Source organism: Colias philodice, chromosome 15 (genome assembly GCF_061535455.1).
Source record: "Colias philodice isolate Cphi_HAF_F1 chromosome 15, ilColPhil1 Martin Lab GWU primary, whole genome shotgun sequence".
NCBI classification, from domain to species: Eukaryota; Metazoa; Arthropoda; class Insecta; order Lepidoptera; family Pieridae; genus Colias; species Colias philodice.
Genome location: NC_143100.1, coordinates 10,933,663 through 10,947,546, shown reverse-complemented (window position 1 = coordinate 10,947,546; position 13,884 = coordinate 10,933,663). Strand labels below are relative to the sequence as shown.

At 33.0% G+C, this 13,884-nt stretch overlaps 1 protein-coding gene across 3 annotated transcripts in view; it reads left to right on the top strand.

Annotated features, from left to right (window-relative positions):
- The first annotated feature begins 10,903 nt into the window (after window positions 1-10,903).
- The window catches only part of LOC149482500 (proton-coupled amino acid transporter-like protein pathetic), a 56,572-nt gene continuing 53,591 nt past the window's right edge, over window positions 10,904-13,884 (top strand). Inside the window, exon 1 of one of the 3 annotated variants that reach the window (XM_089704347.1) lies at window positions 10,904-10,999. The gene's annotated coding sequence lies outside the window, so the exon portion shown is untranslated. Of the gene's footprint in view, window positions 11,000-11,119; window positions 11,139-13,884 lie in introns of those variants that run through there. The other 2 variants (XM_089704346.1, XM_089704348.1) reach the window with 2 other exon arrangements.

Here is a 13,884-nt window from a genome sequence, read left to right as displayed (position 1 = left end):
GCGTTGCTCTCCGCTCCACTGCTCCATGGCGACTAAAAAATCCGCAGAACTCACGCGCTGAATGACACCCCCCGCGTCCCCCTCGCACGTCGCGTTTTAAAACTAGAAGGGCGTTTGTCCACTACAAGGAATTTTACGGTCCGGCATTCCGATTTTTTACGGTCCGGTATGGCACGCAATTAATCTAAATACTAGCTTGTGCACTATACGTAATTTTACTGTCCGACATTTTACTTTTCCCTATTCCGGATGGTTTTTTGTGTCGACGAGTCACTGTAGGTATAATTGTTTTCGAATGCCCACTTGCTTGGATTTTACTGTTTTTACTGCATATGCCAATTAAAAGCAAGCTCTTGTTTTACTTTCTTTTAGTTGGCAATGAGATTTGAGAAGTCGGTATTGTTATTTTATATACATTGACCAAGCATTGACCTATAATTATTATCTAAGTAAGTGTTGGTAAGTTAAAGTTCAAGTGGGAATAGCTTTAGCTCCTCGTCACCGATTAAAATAAATAAGTGAAACACGCATTTTAAATCTCTTATGGAACTTTACTTTTTATTATAACGAAGTAATATAATATTTCACCTTCTATATTTTTTACTCGTTTCTTGTAAAATGCAAAAACAATCATTTATGATAGCATTATACCGCCAAACTTCCTTGAACTGTACCGCACTGATCCGAGTAAAGACGGACAGGTGCACAAGCAATTCATCGGTTTTTTCATGCCACACCGGACCGTAAAAAATCGGAATGCCGGACAGTAAAATTCCTTGTAGTGCACAAGCGCCCGAAGCGTTTAAACATTGAAATCTGCTGCTGGACACCCTGTAGTATGGATTATATCTACACCGTAGAAAGGAGACGATCATGATAATTTTATCAGCCAAAAATTAAGTCTCGTTTGGTTTACCTACTGGAGTAATATGTAGGTTATATAGGTAGATAGTGGTAAGTAGTTTTTCAGTTTTATAGAATTTTGTAAATCAGCTGTCCTCAAGTCAAACTTTCGTGATTACAACATTGATTGGGATAATTGTAGTTTCATTATTGATAATGTCTATGATAGCCTACGATATCATTTTAACTAACAGATAAACAGAACATAATAAATTATGAGGTAGCTGGGAAACCGAGACTCAGTATTTGAAATTTGCACTGATCATTATATCACTATGCCACCGACATATTTTGGTTACGCTATAGGAAATTTCAAAATGGTTTTAGAAACAAATTTGTTTAACTAACTTATTTAAAAGAGAAGTAGGGAAGAAGCTTTTATATTCTTAAGTTAAATGAAGCAAGTATTGGATAAGAGGCCTATTGCCCAATTACCACAATAAACTGCAAAAGATTTGATAAGTTCTTAATATTCCAATCAGACAACGCGATAAAATCTACTAACGAACAAAATCGGTTTACAGTTTCTTACATTTTAAAGTTTAGCATTAAAATGTGGAGGAAATTGTCTTATTTGGAAACTTTCTGACTATGGGGCGCTGCTGCAAAACTTTAAAATCTGTATGAATGGTTTGTTTAGAATTAAGGCCGGCACACGGCGGCACACGGCGCACGGCGTATTGCAAACGCAACTAGCAGTTTCTATTGAGCTGAAGTCGTGCGTCGCCTGCGCGTATAAAATAAAAAACAGCCTTAAAAATATCGTAAATTCTCATATTATTCAGTAACTAGCTTTCCGCCCGCGGCTTCGCCCGCTTTGTCTAAAACATAATAATTTATATACTAAAACCTTTCTCTATCTATTAAAAAAACCGCATCAAAATCCGTTGCATAGTTTTAAAGACTTAAGCATACATAGGGACAAAGGGACAGAGAAAGCGACTTTGTTTTATACTATGTAAGTAGTAATAATTACTCTATGTATATTTTTTCACAGAATAATACGTTATTAAATCACGTTGGGTTTTATAAAGTTACTGAATATTAAATGTTCAAAATTAGCTATAAACAATGTCGCTCATAATAAATTTACGAATAGCTATGAGTTTTATAAATTTTTCTACGGGTATAAATTTTTTATAAGTAAGACATAAAGATGAGAGACAAGGTTCCAAATGCGAGTATTTTATTATCTTCCTTTTATTTAATTTTATTACACTATAAAGTCTCTCATTTTGAATGCTTCAGCGAATCTTAAAGTGAGAGAAATTCGCAGCGAACGGGGTTAATAATATTAAAGAAAAAATACTTAAAGGATGCGGGTTTGAGTCCCGCATCGTGATCGAATTTTTTCTATTCTTTATAAATTTATAAAAAATACTTATTTAGTCTTTTTTAAAGTGAATTTTAAATGGTCAAAATGAGGTAGTTAATTTGGCACCAATATTACTAATATGCTCCAGGGGCGTGACTTTTTTTACAAAATTTTAACCTTAAACAATAATTAGGTCAGCAGTACAGGTTTGATGGGGCTTAATTTTTTTCTATATTTAATATTAATTTTGAGTAATATATTATCATTTTTTTATTGTAATTTAAAATCAAGTTGAATGTCCAACCCAGATTCCGACAAGTATTCCTATAGGAACTTTCGAAAATATCAACAGAATTTTGCCAGCCTCCAAACTATAATTCCTCATACATATTCGATCCAGTGATTAAATAGTTTAAGAGATATATCGTAAAAACCATATCAACCGCTTTTTTCAAGATGGCGGCCGTGGGACAAGGGTGGCGACCCCACAAACTTGGTGATAGCTTCACACTGACCCCCCCTACACATCAAAAAAATAAAATTGCGTCCTCTAAAAAATGCAACCCCAAATGTAACTTTTCAATGGACCAATTCCGTTTCGCTACAAACGAATATAAAGTAAATGTATTTGTATCTAGTAAATACTTTGAGATAATGTTTTTATAATTCTAGTATTCTTACAATATTATTATCAATTTGGCTTTACATTAAATAAGTTACAGTTACAGATATAAATAAATAAATAAATAAATATTATAGGACATTATTACACAAATCGACCTAGTCCCACGGTAAGCTCAATTAAGGCTTGTGTTGTGGGTACTAAGCGACGATAAATATAATATTTAATAAATACATATATAGATAATAACACCCAGACATATAGTTGTGCTTTTGTAGATACTCCAATACTCTAATTGATGTAGTTATTTTGTATTTTAAGCAACCAATATAAAATCATGTAAACTCACGGATTTAAAACATAAATTGTTTTGATTGACTAAAAATTAATTATCTAAATTGAGATTCGATAAAAATAAGAAAGGCCATAGAATACTTTTAATAGGACATTACTTCAAACTTTGGCTCTCATTTCAGAGAGTTCACTCATTTACCTATATTTAATAAAAAAAACTTCAAAGATTTATTTTGAATTAATATTTATTAAACATTTATTTTTAATTAAACTGTTGTTAGTTTGTTGCTCAAGAATCCTTAGCCTGATTTGTCTAATTTGGTCCCGAAATTTTGGTGGAAGTTTGAACGTACGTTAAAACTCTTTGAAATATTAAATAACTAGCTTTCCGCCCGCGGCTTCGCCTGCGTTTTCGCGAGAAAACTCCGCATAGTTCCCTTTCCCGTGGGATTTCCGGGATAAAACCTATCCTATCTCTCAAGTTGGATCGAACTGCACATGGTGTGCGAATTTTATTATAATCGGTTAAGTGGTTTAGGAGTCCATTGAGGACAAACATTGTGACACGAGATTTATATATATGTATTAAGATTATAAGTTACAAATTAAATGTTCAACAAATATATGCAGATAATAATTCAACAGATTATAAAAAAATCGTAAAAATATTGCGTAACTTAATATGGCTTTAATTTAAATTTACGTTTGGAAGCTTCGCAATATGATTATACGGTTTATGGCTTCATGTGTAACAGGAGGACGTTACGTTAAAAGTTAATCATTTTTACACCAGTTGAAAATACGGGTTTATTTATAGAATAATCTCATTCGTTTATACCCACGATCGCATTAATTATACCTATATATGGATACTAACTATTCTTTGTTGTGAAAATTATAACTTCGTGTTATTATTATTCATTACGAAATTAACTGTATGTGTATCTTAAATAGTAGATACCTAATAATCCTTTATTATCATATCTGAGAAGAACACATACCTACATATGACGAGAAAACAAAATCTGAATTCAGGGAGAAAATAGGAAATAATTTGGAAAATCCAAAAGTGCACGCCTCATAATTTTTTTTTAATAAATATTTATTAATTATTATTTTTGTTTATTTAATAACAATTAAACCACATCGAATCAGACCCTGAAAAATGAAAGGGTTCTATTCCTGAGCATACTCAAGCGTAAGAGAAAAAAAAGACTCGATTAGTAAAGTATTTCGGTCGCTATCGTGTTAACAAGAAAAAGGATCCGCACATACAGACACACGGACGTCCAAGACAGAACTTTTTTAAACTGTTTTTTAACTAGTTTAAATAACAAAAATGACATCAAAAATATCATGAACGTTAAAAATAGTGTTTTTTCTTAATATGTGTGTGTATGTATTATCTTACAAGTGCAATGTATGATACATAAAGACATTTTAAGTTTGAAAAATCAGATGTTTTGCGCGAAGTGACAGTAGAACCCACCTCAACGCTTCGCTTATGAGGCGTGCAATAAAAAAAAATAATGAATTGAAGCTTAAATTAACCTTGCAACGATAACAAATGGAAAATTATATTAATTGTATAATTATAAAGTACCCAAACGGCATATAGGTACATTATACACAAATGAAATGGACGAATTATTATTTTAAAAGACAGAAAAGAGCCATTCGCTCTATTGTATAATTTACGTGCTCGGGACTCCCTAAGAGATCATTTTAAGAATACTGGTATCCTGACTGTACAATCACAGTATATCCATACTAATATTATAAAATATGCGAAAGTAACTCTGTCTGTCTGTCTGTTACTCAATCACGCCTAAATTACTTAACCAATTTTCGTGAAATTTGGTATGGAGATAATTTGATACCTGAGAAAGGACATAGGCTACTTTTTATCCCGGGAAAATGACGCAATCCCGGAAATCCCACGGGAACGGGAACTATGCGGGATTTTCTTTGACTGAGCGGGCGAAGCCGCGGGCGGAAAGCTAATATTTAATAATATTTTGCATGTACACAAAAGCTCCGACTTACACACAAGAGTGTGTGAGTGTGAGATAGACACGATTATGGCACAAGGAACAGGAATAGAATTGAAATGCCATTTTTAGGGTTCCGTAGCCAAAATGGCAAAAACGGAACCCTTATAGTTTCGTCATGTCCGTCTGTCCGTCTGTCCGTCTGTCCGTCTGTCACAGCCGATTTACTCGGAAACTATAAGTACTACAGTGATGAAATTTGATGGGAATATGTGTTGTATGAACCGCTACAAAAATATGACACTAAATAGTAAAAAAAAGAATTGGGGGTGGGGCCCCCCATACATGTAACTGAGGGATGAAATTTTTTTTTTCGATGTACATACCCGTGTGGGGTATCAATGGAAAGGTCTTTTAAAATGATATAAAGTTTTCTAAAAAACATTTTTCTTAAAGTGAACGGTTTTTGAGATATCAGCTCTCAAAGTCGTAAAAAGTATGTCCCCCCCCCTCTATTTTTATAACTACGGGGTATAAAATTCTAAAAAAAATAGAGGTGATGCATGCTAATTAACTCTTTCAACGATTTTTGGTTTGATCAAAGTATCTCTTATAGTTTTTGAGATAGGTTGATTTAACTGTAATTTATTATATTTGCTGCTACGGAACCCTTTGTGCGCGAGCCCGACTCGCACTTGGCCGGTTTTTCTGATTAGCTAAAGTTAAAAATTCATTTATGGGTCAAGGTATACGCTTATACAATAGAATTCCTCACAATATTAAAGAGTTTAGTAGTTCTAAATTTAAAACTTATATAAAAAATGTACTAGTTCAGAGAGCGTACTACAGTATTCAGGAATATATGGACGATAAAGACCCATGGAGGGTTGTCGCGTAAAAACCACAGGACAGTTCTTTGGCATATTATGTAGTTACATATAAGTTACATATTATGTAAATTTATTGACATTATTTTAAAAGAGCAACTATGCTTTCTTGCCGATTCTTCTCCATAGATACTGCTTTCCGAATCGGTGGTAAATGTTAAAAATACTATGTAATGACGATTCGAAAGTGCTACTAAATAGTAGTCTAATTGAATAAATAAGTTTGAGTTTGAGTTTATGGAATAGGATCATGACAGACAGATACCTTGTATTACAAGACAACTACACATCTACTTCATAAATGGTTAGCACTAAAACGCTTACGCGAAACGAAATCTTTCCATGCAGGCAATGTAATCGCCAATCAAATCAATATTGATCGCGAAATTCAATTTTTTTATTTAAAAAAAATATTAAGGAACACGTAAATAATTATATTTAAAAATGTTATTTTGTATACAAAATTTAGAGCACAATTTTCCAAGAGCAGATATTATATTTTGGTAAATCTTTAGGGACTTTTTTCGTAAAATCAATGTTCAATAGGAAATGTTTATTCTCTCTTTCCTTCTTTTTAGATATTACGAGACAGCATTAACTTTCTAAAATGTTTTAATTACTTACACTTAAATGGTTACGTAAAGTATTCCCTAAAAGTTTCTGCTTCTTATTTCTTAACGATTCATTAATAAAAGCAACGTCAAGATTTCATTGAGTAATAAGTCAAAATAATATTATGAACCATTTTGAATTAATGAACCTTTGTGCTTTCTTTGTTGAATAAATAAGACCTTTAAAGATTGTATGAATGAAAATGTTTCCTAGTAATTCAGGCTCTTGTACAATTTAGTAAATAATTTGTTTATTTATTTAATTCATTAATATTGCTGTGACAGTAAATAACAATTATTCTACATTTCACTTCAAATGTCGTATAATAATCAAATCCATACTAATATTATAAATGCGAAAGTAACTCTGTCTGTCTGTCTGTTACTCAATCACGCCTTATCTACTGAACCAATTTGCATGAGATTTGGTATAGAGATATTTTGATACCCGAGAAAAGACATGGGCTACTTTTTACCCCGGGATATACGATAGGTTTTATCATGGAAATCCCATGGGAACGGGAACTATGCGGGTTTTTCTTTGACTGCGCGGGCGAAGCCGCGGGCGGAAAGCTAGTATAAAATAATTAATGCAATTCACATTTTCTTTAGGTTAAACTTTTCATAAAATAGTCTTTAATCGAATAAGTCACTAGTTGAGAGAATGAAAACAAAATACGTGTTGCACTCGAGGACTGTCGTGGTAAAGCTATTGCGTGCTATTTGCATTTTGCATAGCATCGCATCGCTGTGCCGGTTGGAGTGGGGGGTGTTAGGTTTTTTCGTCGTAGGTCGCCACGCTCAAAGTCTGAGATAAAAGCTATGCAATAGCTTAAAACTGTTTGAGATTTTGCGCTAGCTTAAGTGAACACTAAAATACTAAATGTAGGTTCTTCCACTTTCGTTAAGCCAGATTAAGATCACAATAATCTTGACAAAGCGTTTAAAATTTGTGCAGCTCTGAATTATTTCACACAAATAAGAAATTAATTTGTTTTTATTCGCTATTCGTTTAAAAAATTAAATATAACTTCATGTTTAGCTGTCAGAAGTTCTTTGAGTGTTTATAGAAAAATTAAATCTTTGATACCTACCTATTTATTTTTTAGAATTCAAATACTATATAAATGGTATAAATGAGTAATTTTTGAAGATAAAAAAAAAACCGATACGAGGCGGGATTCGAACCTGCGTCTTTCTCCCCGACGCGCACGAGGCAGTAGGTTCGAATCCCGCCTCGTGATCGATTATTGATCTATTCTTTTAAATAGATATATTTACTACATAATAGGTAACTATTAAAGCCATCAGGCTGTCTTATGCAATGCAACAGTACGACGTTAAAATAAAAATAGCTAATTGCATTTTTTACAGTTTGATTTATGATAGCATTCCTACTTTATAATATCGTCGTCGATCGTCGTCGTCGTCGGTCGTCTCTAGCACAGGTTTATACCTAGTTGAGGCGATCGTCGAGTTTGTATTATTTTATGTCACTGTATTGGTACTCAATAAATGATTTTTATTTTTTTATTTTATTTTAATATAAATCAAAGAAAAATTACCTTAACGTGTTTTTAAAGGGTCATTATTTATTTTTATTACCAAGAAAAAGTTTCTTATAAAAATTACAATAAATTAAATAAAGCTTAGCTAATAGCTACTTAACGGAAGACACAAATCTTCCAAAAGGACACGTAAAAGATTAAGGAGCTTTAAATCTTGATATTTATTTATTTATTTCCTCGTATCTTTTTTCCGGGGTACACATACCTACTTTATATGCACATGCATAAGGAAAAAAACCGGCGAAGTGGGAGTCGGACTCATGCACGGAGGGCACCATCAACCTATTTTTTATTATATTCTAACATTAATTTTCCTTTATTTGTGAAATTTGGAAAAGTAACGTCTTTATACCTACGTTGCTTTTCCAAATTACAATACTCTGCGTTCACGGAAAATACCCTGTAGATTCTAATTCCCTGGCAAGTGTCGAAGTTTGCGAAAATTTGCAGCATAAACGACTGTATCTTATAATTGCGTTGGTACTTTGATTTTGTCGCAGCTTCAAGGGACCATCGACTTGAGTATCTATGTTAAATTCAGCTTACCCCCATGCGTTCCTGAGAAAAGGGTCTTGACGGACAGACAGATAGATATATTATATAGCCTTCCTCGATAAATGGGCTATCCAACACCGAAATAATTTTTCAAATCGGACCAGTAGTTTTTGAGATTAGCGCGTTCAAACAAACAAACTCTCCAGTTTTATAATATTAGTAAGTAAAGATAATAGTTGAATGAAATGAATGAAATGAATGAAAATGAATGATCTAATAATGATAATATGTATATGAATTTCCGTCTCCGTCTTAATCATGTTCAATGCTTAATCGTTCCAAAAATATTAAACTCTGCATATAATTTATTCAGTAATTGTTTTTTCGTTTCATATTATTTTCAAATCAACGTTACAATTATTTACCTTATAATTATTTCATTTTTTCTGAGTTATTTGTGAATTTCTTATTTAATTTTATGTGAGTATAAATCAACGAGGTAAAGTGAAAAGTTTTTCATGGTTTTATTTTTTATGTATTAATTATTCTTTAAAAGGAATGTTAAACCCGTTTTATTGACCTGACCTTTCATTACAGCGTTTGTTTGTTTATAAAACAAATTAAGATAGGCTTGTAAAGATAATAAGATAAAAAATAAACGTACTCGTACATTTACGTGTGTCGTAGGTTTAAAGATAATAATAAATTATTTATTCATCGAGTGTAATTATTGTGAGAGTGGAAAACATTGCCATTATATCATCGTATGCCGGTAGTTATAATATTGCAAATCTGTCATATTTATTATAAGCAATATCACGGTGCATTTTCATGAAATGAACATAGAGCTAGAGTTAGAGCAAGAGCATTCTTCAACAAAGTTCTTTTTTTCTAACTTTTTCTCAAACTTCTTTTTTTTGTGTGGTGTCTCTCAATGTTAGCCATAAGGGCTTCTACATTTTAACGCGGACGCGGGGGTGAACTGAAGGTTCACCCTGGTAGCGACATGCACAAGGGCGTCCCCCCTTGACGGGGACCACGAACCTCGGCTTGAGCTGTCGCTTGAGTGGGCCCTAATCGGACGGGCGCTCACCCGGGTGGGCGCGGGAAAAAGAAAGAATGCTCTACGCCTGTTTACACTAAAACACATTGACACAGTGGGGTTAGAATGAGCATTCGCTCGTTTGGTGTAAATGTACCGTTACAACAAGACATCAGGCCGAGGCGGAAAAAAGTGATGTATTGATGATATAAAAAGTAATGTACCGTGTACAATCTGGGGTAGATGTATTTATCTGTTTCAATGATTTTCTATAAGGGCAAGAAACAAACTTGAGTGCCCTTTCGTCAAGTTATAGTTAAGTGAAGTGATATATCCATTTTTGAAGTGAAACTTAATAAGACACGTTGAAATTAAAGTTTCAAGGTCGCGTCATGGTAATACCGTCACGTCATGGAGTAAGGCGACGATTTCGGTATCTTCGAATCTTGCCAAAGAAGTTTCATTTCTGACACGTGTGCACTAGCTTAAAATAATTAATTAGTCATATTCTTTCTAATAATTATTTATTTTTAAAATAGTTAAGTATAAGGAATCTAATGTTGTTTATAAATACAGTAGTTTCCATTGTATTCCAATGCATTTTAATGCAATGCAAAACGTAAAACAACAAGAACTATTTTTGCTTGACACAACTATTTATCGAATAAACAACAAGCAACGTTATCAAGACAAAGAAAATCTCGCTCAGTGAGTTATCATTTCTGTATGTGGTGACAATGATTTCAAATATATTAAAAAAAAAAGAAATTGAATTTAAAAAATCTAATTTAACTCAATGATGAAACATGGCAAGTGATAAATGTAGAGGTATTATAAATTCAAGATCATTGCAATATTCATCATTACTCATCACAAAAATAGGAAATTATTTTAACTTTTAGTGTACAAAACCCTTTTTAATCCGTAATTGCCATTCATTTCAAACAAGTTTTAAAACATTCTGAATACTTATATCGGCCGTTTTTAATTTATAGTATAATATTTAACAAAAATTCGGATAAACCTTCAGAAGATAACGTCGTTTTAAACCACTGATGAAACGAATCAACGTTATATTTAGTTATTTTTTAAACAGTCTAACTTAACACAAAACCATGGTCACCCAGCCGTGTGAAATGCTAGAAATAATCGACGTTTAACATCAGTTTCCCAATCAGCTATTTACTATGTGTTCGTGCAAAATGTAAACGCTATTTATCTGTGGATTAGTGGATTAACTGATCGTGTGTGAAATTAAAGTGCAGTGAAAAGTAGGTTTAGATGTTTCTTATGTTTGTGATGGTAGAGGCATGCTAGTTTGAATTGGTGTTTATTAATTTGGTCAGATGTGATTTTAGTTTAAAAATATGCATTAAACATTTATTTTTTATTAAGGAACTGGCTGACGCGGTAAACTTCTATCGATATCTTGTCTTTGGAAAACGTATACACGATACACATTTCATAATAATTTCATATCATAATATTAACTTCTTAGAAAATGCATCGGTCACCTTTATGCGCAATCAGATGCTCTGATGTGACAAACAAACACTTTTTATAATAAGTATTATAATTATTGCTAGATCTTAAGGAATTTATGAAATAATAAATACATTTCTGTATAAATTATTGCTACGACTGCGTAGTTAAAAAAAATCCCGTATAGTTCCCGCTCCCGTGATCTTTCCAGAATAAAACCTATCCTATTTTGTTGCTCAAGTTTCAAGCTATCTTTGTACCAAATTTCATCCAAATCGGATCAGTAATTGAGGAGTGAAGAAGAGACAGACAGATAACCAGAGTTATGCATTTGTAATTTTTTATTTTTTTTTAAAGGCACCCGCCATCACAGGGTGTTCGCGCCACCTCTGGAATATTGCCCCAGAGACATTATTTTCATTTTTTATTTGTTCAATTCATACACAGAATTTTCAGCCACATAATAATATGCATTTGCATTTGTAATATGCATTTGTAATATTATTAGTTATGATATTCCGTTTCAGTATTCTTAAAACATATCGACTTGTCTATTACAAAGAAAATTAACTGCGCTGTCAAACCAGCATAGTTAAATCATTTTAAACCATAAAGTGGTGTTATCTACGACCGTAAACATAGTTCAGGGATATTACCTGACAGAGAATAAATACATTGTATTTTATTATTTGACTATCTTTGATTTGCGAATTCGTATGTATCTAGTTAAAACTGTATTTGTATTACAGGTCACAAGTTTGATAGTAATTTATACTATAATATTATAAAGCTGAAGAGTTTGTTTGTTTGTTTGAACGCGCTAATCTCGGGAAATACTGGTCCGATTTGAAAAATTATTTCGGTGTTAGATAGTCCATTTATCGAGGAAGGTTATAGGCTATATATCATCACGCTACGACCAACAGGAGTGGAGCCACAGGGGTGAAACTGCGCGGAGCAGCTAGTTATATATAATACATTATTCTTGTAACATTAATATGAGCTATCTGCCAGTGTTCATAAACTTAAACACATTTAGACATCAACCTATATCATGATTTACTGGTCCAATTTGTCAAACATAAATGAGCATAAAATTTAAATGTAAAATACCTCTTGATTAATCATTGTAAAACATCGGTGTTAAGCAAATCTTTATTAATTAAAGATTCTAGAACATTAAATACTCATAAATCACCTATGTATAGGCAATTTATCATTAAAATAAAACCGGAAAACATGTCGTTATTATTCCACAGTAGCCTGTTTAAAAAAAAACACACTCCAATACAATTTAGACATGCTTGTTACAGAAAATAATAAAGAATGTTATCAATTTGTTTTTTTTTTGTTTAGCAAATTCATTAAAATAATAAATATTATAGATCAAATTTTGTATAGAATTACATGTCCTGGAGCCTAATTATGACCTCTTATTTCCAGACAGATTACGCCGTGAATTGAACTGATAGGCAAATTCATATTATGATCGCAATAACCAGCCATGGTTAATAATGGTATTATATTATGATTTTGCCAGACAGTTCACGGCGTAAACTGACTGGGAATAAGGCCCTTCTCTCATGGAGCTACTCAAAAAGAACTAGTCACAAACTCAAATTACTAACGAGTTGCCTGAGTGTCACAGCCCATACATGTTCTATGGAGATTCGCACACGACGCGACTAGTTACTAACTGGTGAGTAACGCGTTAGCAACAAATCACGCGCGACGCGTCGTGCCGGTCTCCACGCTACTGGTTTCCCGAGTTTCTTTGGCCCTTCGCTCATGGAGCTACTCAAAAATGACTGAACTAATCAGTAATTACGATTACAAACCAGTTATAAATTGTATCTCGCATACAACGCTACTCAAGTTATAAGGTTTCAGTCACTTGTCAATGTTTGCTCGTTCATTTTTATCATAAAAAACAAAGAAACTCGGGAAACCAGTAGCGTGGAGACCGGCACGACGCGTCGCGCGTGATTGGTTGCTAACGCGTTACTCACCAGTTAGTAACTAGTCGCGTCGTGTGCGAATCTCCATAGAACATGTATGGGCTGTGACGCTCAGGCAACTCGTTAGTAATTTGAGTTTGTGACTAGTTCTTTTTAAGTAGCTCCATGAGCGAAGGGCCTTAATTTTTTATGATAAAAATGAACGAGCAAACATTGACAAGTGACTGAAACCTTATAACTTGAGTAGGGTAGAGGTATATACATATATAACGGCCCAAATACATTGATGAGATAAAATTTTCATGTAGGTAAATTTTACTGGTATGTAGCTTATCAGTCTTCTACGTGATGTCTGTAATCATGTTTAACATCACTAATATAATTAAATAGTAAAAATAATTGATGTAGAGAATAAAAATAAATTTGTGGCTCTATTACTTATTTTGGTTTTAAGATAGGTAGGTATAGCAGATAATATCTAATACTTTATAATATAATGTAGTTAGTTAGTAGATAGTAGGCAATCTATATATGTATATAAAACTCAAAGGTGACTGATATAGTGATCTACCAACGCACAGCCCAAACCACTGGACGTATCGGGCTGAAATTTGGCATGCAGGTAGATGTCATAACGTAGGCGTCGTAACTAAGAAAGGATTTTAGAAAATTCATCCCCTAAAGGGGTAAAATAGGGGATGAAAACTTATACCATG